General features: G+C 42.1%; 1 pseudogene; it reads left to right on the forward strand.

Annotated features, from left to right (window-relative positions):
* The first annotated feature begins 394 nt into the window (after positions 1–394).
* Positions 395–1,685, forward strand: LOC150010329 (large ribosomal subunit protein uL4 pseudogene; annotated as a pseudogene).
* Positions 1,686–8,338: the final 6,653 nt, after the last annotated feature.

Here is an 8,338-nt window from a genome sequence, read left to right on the forward strand (position 1 = left end):
ACTTTGCATAGATTGCCTCATTTCCTTCTCATGGAAGTCCAGTGAGGTAGGTATTTATTATAAGGTATAGTAAATGAGGTATTCTATTTTAAAGAAATGAAAACTGGGATTCAGAGACACTAAGTAAGATTCCATGCTCACACAGTTAACAAGTGATGGTATTAAGGCCAGATAAATACATTTAAAGATTAAAAACTTCTGAAAATAAAGTTAAGATAACCAATATATTCAATAGATTGGCATTTGCACTGGTTTTAAAATATTGCTGAAAATACTCTGATACACTTCTCATTAAGAGGACTTTTCTTCTCCTGAATCTTATGGATTTGAGATTACTTCAACCAAGAGAATGTGGTGATGTGACACTATGTGGTCTTATCCTGTGGGAGCCACTGGGTTGAGAGGAGTGTGGCCTTCTCCTTTCTATTCCATGGTGTGTGCTCGTCCACTGATATCAGTATGCTCCAGAAAGGGGGAATCATTGGGCAAAAATGTCACTTTGCCTACTGTGTTCAAGGCTCCCATTCAACCGGACACTGTGAACTTTCTTTACACCAACTTGCACATAAACAATAGACAGCCCTATGCTGTCAGGAACTTACCAGGTCATCTAACCAGTGCTGAATTTTGGGGTGCTGGCAGAGCTGTGGCTTGAATTCCCAGAATTAAAAGTGGTTAGACTCATCGATCTGGCCAGGGTGCTTTTGGAAAGATGTGTTTAGGGAACCTTATGTTTGCACCAACCGAAACTTGGCATTGTTGGCACCACAAAGTGAACACAACACAAAAGCAATATACCATCTGCTCTGCCCTGTTTGCTTCAGCCTTGCCAGCACTGGTCATGTCTAAAGGTCATTGTACTGAGGAAGTTCTTTAACTTCCTTTGGCAGTTGAAGATAAAGTTGAAGGCTACGAGGAAACCATGGAGGCGGTTTTGCTTCTTAAGAAACTTACGGCCTAAAATGCTATCGAAAAGGTCTATGCCTTTTGCCTCTTGGTGAATGAGAGCTGCAAGGGCAAAATGGGAAACTGTCATTATATCCAGTGCAGGGAAACTTGTATCATCTGCAATGAGGAAACAGTATCATCAAAAGCCTTCAGAGACATCCCTGGAATTATCTGCTTAATGTAAGCAAACTGAACATTTTGAAACTTGCTCCTGGTGGGCATGTGGGTTGTTTCTGCATTTAGACTGAAAGTGCTTCCCACAAGTTAGATGATCTGAATGGCACCTGGCATAATGCTGCCTTCCTGAAGAGAAAATACAACCTTCCCATGTACATCATGCTCAGTAAAGACCTCAGCAGAATCTCAAAAAGCCCAGAGATCCAAAGAGCCCTCTGAGCACCACACAAGAAGATTTATCACAGAGTCCTGAAGAAGGATCCACTGAAAACCTGGGAATCATGTTGAAGCTAAACCCATATGGAAAGACCATGCACCAGAACAACATTCTTCTCCAGTCCAAGAACCACGGGCTTCCAGTCGATAGAGCAGCAGCAGCATTAGAAGCCAAATCAGATAAGAAAAGGGTTCCAGGCAACGAGCCTATGGAGGGAAGGAGGCTGTTGGCATTAAGCAGAAGAAGCCCTTGGTGCAAGAAAAGGCTGCAGCTACCATGAAACCAGCAGCTGGGAAGCCCAGAAAAGAAACCCACCACAGAAGAAAAGACACTTGTGGCATAAGCTTACTTATTTATTCCACAAAAGTTAGATCACCATGTACAGCTAATTTTGAATAAAAACCTAATCAAAGGCAGTGAAAAACATGGAAAGGAAAAGTAACACTATATGACTTATGAAGGGCCACTCGGCTTGTCCCTGTTCACTGGAACACAATCTCTTAAAAGAACTCTGAGCAACCATGTACAGAAGTCCAATTATCTTGAGGCTGCCATGTTGTGAGGAAGCCCAAGCTACACGCAAAGGCCAAGCATAGGTGCTTATGTCAGTAGTCCCATCTGAGTCCAGCTTTGAAGTCATCTTAACCCATGAGCCAGACATGTGAGTGAAAGTCCTCAAACAATTCCAGCCCTCAGCCATAGAGTAACCCACAACCGTTTAATTCTTCTTAGCTGAGACCCCAGAATCATGGAGCAGACAGGCCAACCACTCTGTGATCTGAGTTCTTAAACCACAGAATCCACTGACATAATAAAATAGTTGGTTTTATGGGACTCAATTTTGGGGTGTTTTTTATTAGCACATAGATATACAGAACAGCTTCTTTCCAGATTTTCCTAAACTTGAATTATAGTTCACTTTATCAAGGCTTTATTTCTCAGTGGCCTTGCTTTTCTTCTACCCTGAAAGTTTTCTGAGTCATCCAGCTTTAGAAGGAGCTGGGATCTAAACCCAGAAGTCCTCCTTTATGCACTCTTCTTGATGATCATAAGAAAATCATTTCATTTCTTTAGGTCAGTTCTGTCTTCTAAAATGTTGAGCAGAGCCTTCTTTGCAGGATTGCCATGAGAATCAAAAACTAGCATGGGTGTAAAACTGCTTTAAAGGAATTTAGTCTCCAGACCTTTGGCAAGAGACCTAAAGCAGAGGGCAGCTTTAATCTTCCTGGAGTTCCAGTCTTGCAAAGAAGCATTTGCCCAAACAAATCAGTAATGCTGATGCCACAGCTATCAGAAGAGCAAGCATACTTCTCACCATACACCGGGGGCTCCTAACACATATCTGTGTGTGCGAGTGTATGTAATTTAATAGTGGGTCAGCCTGGTGATTTTGAAACAACTCAAGTGTCTGACACAAGAGCGAATGACAGTTCTTGGAACGAGGGCCATAAATTGCAACTACATTGCAAATCACTCAGTCGTGCTGTCAGGGGAATCATAGTCACCATATATATTTTCTTAAAAGTAGTTTCCCAGAAAACCTTTCATAAAATTCATGACTGTGACTGACCTCTGCTATATGCTTTCCTTCACAGCTTCCCCTGCCCCCTCAAATATAACCCAGGCTTATAATGCGCTTGTGGCAAACACTGTTGATTGGAAGCTAAATGGCCATTCCCAGCCCCCTGCTTCCTTTCTGCCTCCTTCTATAGAGTCCAGAAAAGCAATACTTGCCATCCCAGCTTCCATGCAGGTAGGGGTAGCCAGTCCATGAGGAGTAGGCAGAAGTCTTCTGGGAGAGGTCATTTATGAAATATCTCTCTTTCCTGATATAAGGACACAATGATGGTGCAGCCTTTCCCACTTACTCTTTCTACAGGCTTGAGTGCATAATGGATGGAGCTACAGCATTCATCTTATGACAATGAGGGACATGTCAGAGCTGTATGTACTCTGACATCTTTGAATCAACCACCTCTCTCTGTAAGAAATAGGTTCAAATTTGTGTAGCCACTCGAGTTACATTTTCTTTCAGTTGCAGATGCAGAAAATTCTGTTATAAAACCTGTGCCACAGACAACTGAACCACTGTCCTAAGTGAGCAGGTAACTTTTACTCCCCTGCTCCTTATAAGTATGGTAGACATAAAAAATCCTCAAGTGTGAGGTCACTTAGAAGCCACACATTTCTCTTCATCTACCGGCCTACGGCTTCATTGACACTCCCTCCATACCTCTCGCAGCTTTGCCATGTTGCTGTATCAGGTGTGATGCTCCTCTGCTTGGACCGCTGCCACAGCCTCCCTGATTTTCTTCTGTTCCACATGTGGCGCTCTCATTCTCCACACCGAAGCCACAGGGGTCTTTCCAAAAGCAAATACCCACTGACAGGTTCTTGCTGAAAGCAGCATTCCAGTACTCACCCATGAAAGTCTGAATTTCTTCACTCTGTTGAGACATCCTTTCATAGTTTGGCCCTTGTGTCCCTCTCCAGCTTCTCTCAATCAGATTTTTGTACTGCACCCCTCTACAATATTCTCAGCTCCTCAAACCTTAGCTGCAGTCGCATCAAAAAAACAAACAAACAAACAAAAAAACTCTCTTACTATCTAATCCTTCTTCCTGGATAACTCCCTCTCACCACAGACTTCCCCGATGTGGGTACACACACTCATTCACTCACACTCCACTCAAGATCTCTTGTTCATGTCACATAGCCTTACAGCATTATATCCCAGTACTTGGAGAATCAAACACAATACAGGCACATGTCTTTGTGACGAGTTGGTAAGTCACCTCAGGGCAAGACCTAAGTATGTCTTGTTCAGTGTTGTAATGCCAATGTCTAGAGAAGTGCCTAGCATGTAGGCTTGGAAGGAAGGAAGAAAGAAAGATAGAAAGGTATTTCAATCATCTCTTATACACCATATTGGTATGGAAGTGATCCTCCACCTTACGTAGTAGATGGCCAACCATGAAACAGAAGACAATAGACAGATGAAATAGGCAACAGTTTATTAACCATATGTACTCACAGCCCCAGGGAGGAGGATACCTCAGGCCATGTAGGACCGTGCAGAAATTGTACATGGGAGTAAACCAGGAGGGGCTGTGGGCATCACACTTTGGTGGTGACAGAGGGTGAGGAAACCCTACAATCACATGGGAAGATAGGTTTGGCTTTCTAAAATAATTTTACACTCTGACAGGGAGGTAAAACTCCTTAGGTTAAAGACCAGGCAGGATCCTGGGGCATTTTGGGAACAACAGGGGAACGCACAGCTAGGTCCTGAGGGACCTGTCAAGGCAACACTTGAAAATGTAGGTCTTACAATAAAAAGGGGAGAAGGGAAGGAAGGAAAGGAGAAGGAAAGGAATGAAGGAAGGAAATATCTCTTCATATTCTGGTCTTACTAAATTCAATGGTTACTGTAGTAGACTACTTTAATCCCAAAAGTTAGACAGGGTAACTTTTCAGTTACCAGCTGGAACACTTATTGATTGGTTGATTCAATCCCCATTTCCAAACTTCTTTTCTTACTTACTTTTCAGCCAGGCCTGGTCAAAGTGCTGCTCAGTGGGAACTAAGCATAACTGTTCCTTGGGATTTCTGGGGAAGCATCTGCTCCTTGACTTAGGCAATACCCTTTTCTTTTGGTTCCTCTCACTGTGTGCCTGCTGCAGCTGCTTGTAGCCATCACAAATAACCAGGAGAATCAAAAAGATCTGCAAATCTCAAATAATTTGCATTTTATTCATCACTTCACATAAAGTTTTTGAATAATTGGACTTTATTTTTTCCATTTAGGATTTAATCATTAATATTTTTTACAAGTATCAGATTGTCCACATACTATTACATGGAATGAATTTACCATAGTATATTTGACCATTTTCCTGTTGTTGTGAATATAGGCTTTTTTCATTTTCTATATTATTCACATTTGAGTAATGAAACATCACAGGCAGTTGGGCACTATAATGGGCTGTAATTGTGGGTTGGTCTTTGGTGAGCACTGATTTGAATACCTTCTGGGTTTCAAAAGACGTGAATGGGTATATGAGGCTGTCTTGCCTCCAACACTCTGGCTTGGTTGGAAACTCCCTGTCCAGCCGAAGTTTCATGACCATGGTGGAACAAATTTATCCAAGACACTGTATTTTGTCTGGGGAGAATGGGAGGTGGCTAATCTCTCTAGTGGAGAAGAGTGCAAGATTCCCATTCCCCATGCCCTTTATTGAGGAGGGGATTTGAGAGATACAGGGTCAAGACTTATGAAACATCAATAAGCTTTTAGATGCTTGGGTTACAGTTGACAGTTACTGATTACAGATATCATTATAGAGAACACAGTGACCAGTCTGTGTCAGGGTCTGCTAAACATCCCGATGCCATGCTGACATCAGGTGCAAGGATTCATACATTTTTAGCTACAGAATGTTTATAGTTAACTAAGAAATAAGAAAAGTAGAGCAAGCTCTAAAGCATAATAAGCATTCTTTAAACCCAATTCCCATGAGAAACCTCTGAGTGGCCTTCGGTCCTGTCTTCCACAAAGCCTTTTGGTTTTCCACTGAGAATTAAAGGTCTCCCCAGGGGTGGCAGGGGGAGGCTGGCTCACAGCTTGGGCTACAATTCCTGAAACCACAAGAAGCAGTCCCCACAGGTATGGAGCCGAAAGGCTTCTATCTATGCAGTGGTTATATATTCTAAAGCATGGTGGATATCCAAATCAGCTATAAGACCCAGGGCCCAAGTGAGCTGAGTGGGCAGTCCACCTGTATGATAGGCCTGGAGAGATCTGAGACTGGACTGAACTGAAAAAAATGTTACCTAAGAAGATCCAGGGCACCATAGCTGGTGTGGGGAAAATAGAGTCACCCTTGAAAAGAGTCAAGATGGCTGCCAAAAATTAAATAAATGAAAAAAATTTGGACATAGCAAGAATAGAAAGAGGGAGATGAGAAATGGAAAGTTCAAAAAGAACAAAGTATGTCGTGTGATTCCAGTCCAGGATTGAAGCTACAGACACCCCATAGACATTGGTCACCATGTTACAAGATGCCTTTCTACAATGATGAAAATGGATACAAGAGCTAAAGGACTAGTTCAGCTGGATACTTACTCTTAATTTTTCATGTTGGCTTTTCCAACTTTTTAATGGAGTAAAATTAGTTCTCTGTGAAAAAATTAATAACTGTGCTTACTGAAGTGGGAAAGGAGGAGGGGGATCTGGCCCCACATTCTCTGTCCTCTTCTACTGCCCCTTGTGGCAGTCCTTGAGAATGTTCGGTGGATGTGAATGGAGCATAGACCCCCGTGTCATTCCTCTGAGCAAAGCAGGACAGAAGCAGTTTGCAGTCCTCTTTGAGTACCTTATGAAATCTACTGACCCTCTCCTTAGTGGAAAACAAAATGCCCGTAAGTATACATTCCTAAACCTTTGCTCACAAAATTTAAGAACCCCACTTAAAAGTAGGAGCACTGAGATTCAGGGGCAATTCTGTGTCTTTCTCACCTCTCTGTTATTTATTATTCTATTCTTTAAAATTATGTTCTTGGATCCCAGCTGATGACTGGGCCTTCAGGCATGCAAAAGGGCTCAGGAGGTACAAAGGTAAAGTTACTGTGGGACTAACATTGCTTAAAGTCAACAAGAGTTAAAGATCAATGATGAAGAGATAGGGTAAACATGAATATTCAAGGCCCCCAACTATGTTGATTGCCTCATAAATCTCCTGTTTCCCCATCCAGGTATTGTAAACCCCCATCGACACACAACTTCCCCCACGGAATCCTTATACTCTAGGGGACTTCTCACACTACAGAATATGCCTGGCTGTCTTCAGGGTACCCATCAAATACTCACCCATTCTCCTCCTTTCTGTGACTCATCTTGCTTTTTTCTACAAGGGTTCTATTCATCTTCCCTCAAGCCTCATTCCACCTTTGTGAAGATGAGTTATTTCCTGCACTGATCTTCATATGGACTCTGTTCCCAATGCATAGTTTTCTCATAAGCTGGGCTCCTTTGCAATTGTGCTTCTCCATGGGACAAGCCAAAGGTAAATATTTGTGGAATCATAGGCCAAGGGAAAAATATTAGCAAGTCAATTGTAAAGTTAAGAACAGAACTTGGTAGAACAGATAACAAGTACTAATTAAGTCCAGGGAAAGACAAAAATAGCAAGGGCTGTGTAAGTTAGGGTAGGGTCACAGTGTTGCCTGGATTTAGGTGGGTCCTTGAAGCCACATTTATGGAGTTTACCATGTTTTGAGTTCTGCTAAATAGCTCACTATTCAAGCTGTTTCAACAAGCTTGAATTGAAGGGAGGTGTTATTATTATGCTCATTTTGCAGATGAGGAGACTAAAGTTTGGAGATATTAAGGAAGTTAATGTCACAGAGCCAGGATTTGAACCCAGATCCATCTGATGTCAAAGCTATTACCAGACTCCAGAACATGTCATTGATAGTGCCTAGCATATAAAAACTGATCTATTAATATTTGTTAAATGAGTGAATGCATGAATGAATGCATAGATGAGTGAATGAATGAAGCAGTGTTGTGAGAAAAAGAAGGTTCATATATCTTGTAATGTGGATTGCGCATCCATGGTGGAGGGGGAGAGCTTAAATAGAGAAGGTGGTTACGCAGCTCCTGAATCACTGGTATTTATTGAATGTCTGCTATGTGCAAAGTGCTTTAACACTTCAGGACAATCTTCTTGAAGTCAACAAAAATATACTGAGTACTAGACACCTGGCTAACCCTGTGTTGGGCCTTCAGGATGGCAAATTATCCTCAAGTGTTCACAGCCCAATTGCAGAAGAAAGACCTATAATGTACTTCACACCATGGATAGGGCTATCTGGGGGTTTAATTTACCTACTCTCTACTTACCCTCTACAACTATAAACAATCTGTCAGGAGTTAGATTTCTCTGGCTCTGGGGATTTTGGAGTGATCGATGGGCTCTGAATACAGTAGGAGTC

The sequence above is a fragment of the Furipterus horrens genome, unplaced genomic scaffold (genome assembly GCF_987537825.1).
Source record: "Furipterus horrens unplaced genomic scaffold, mFurHor1.1.pri manual_scaffold_5, whole genome shotgun sequence".
Taxonomy (NCBI): Eukaryota; Metazoa; Chordata; class Mammalia; order Chiroptera; family Furipteridae; genus Furipterus; species Furipterus horrens.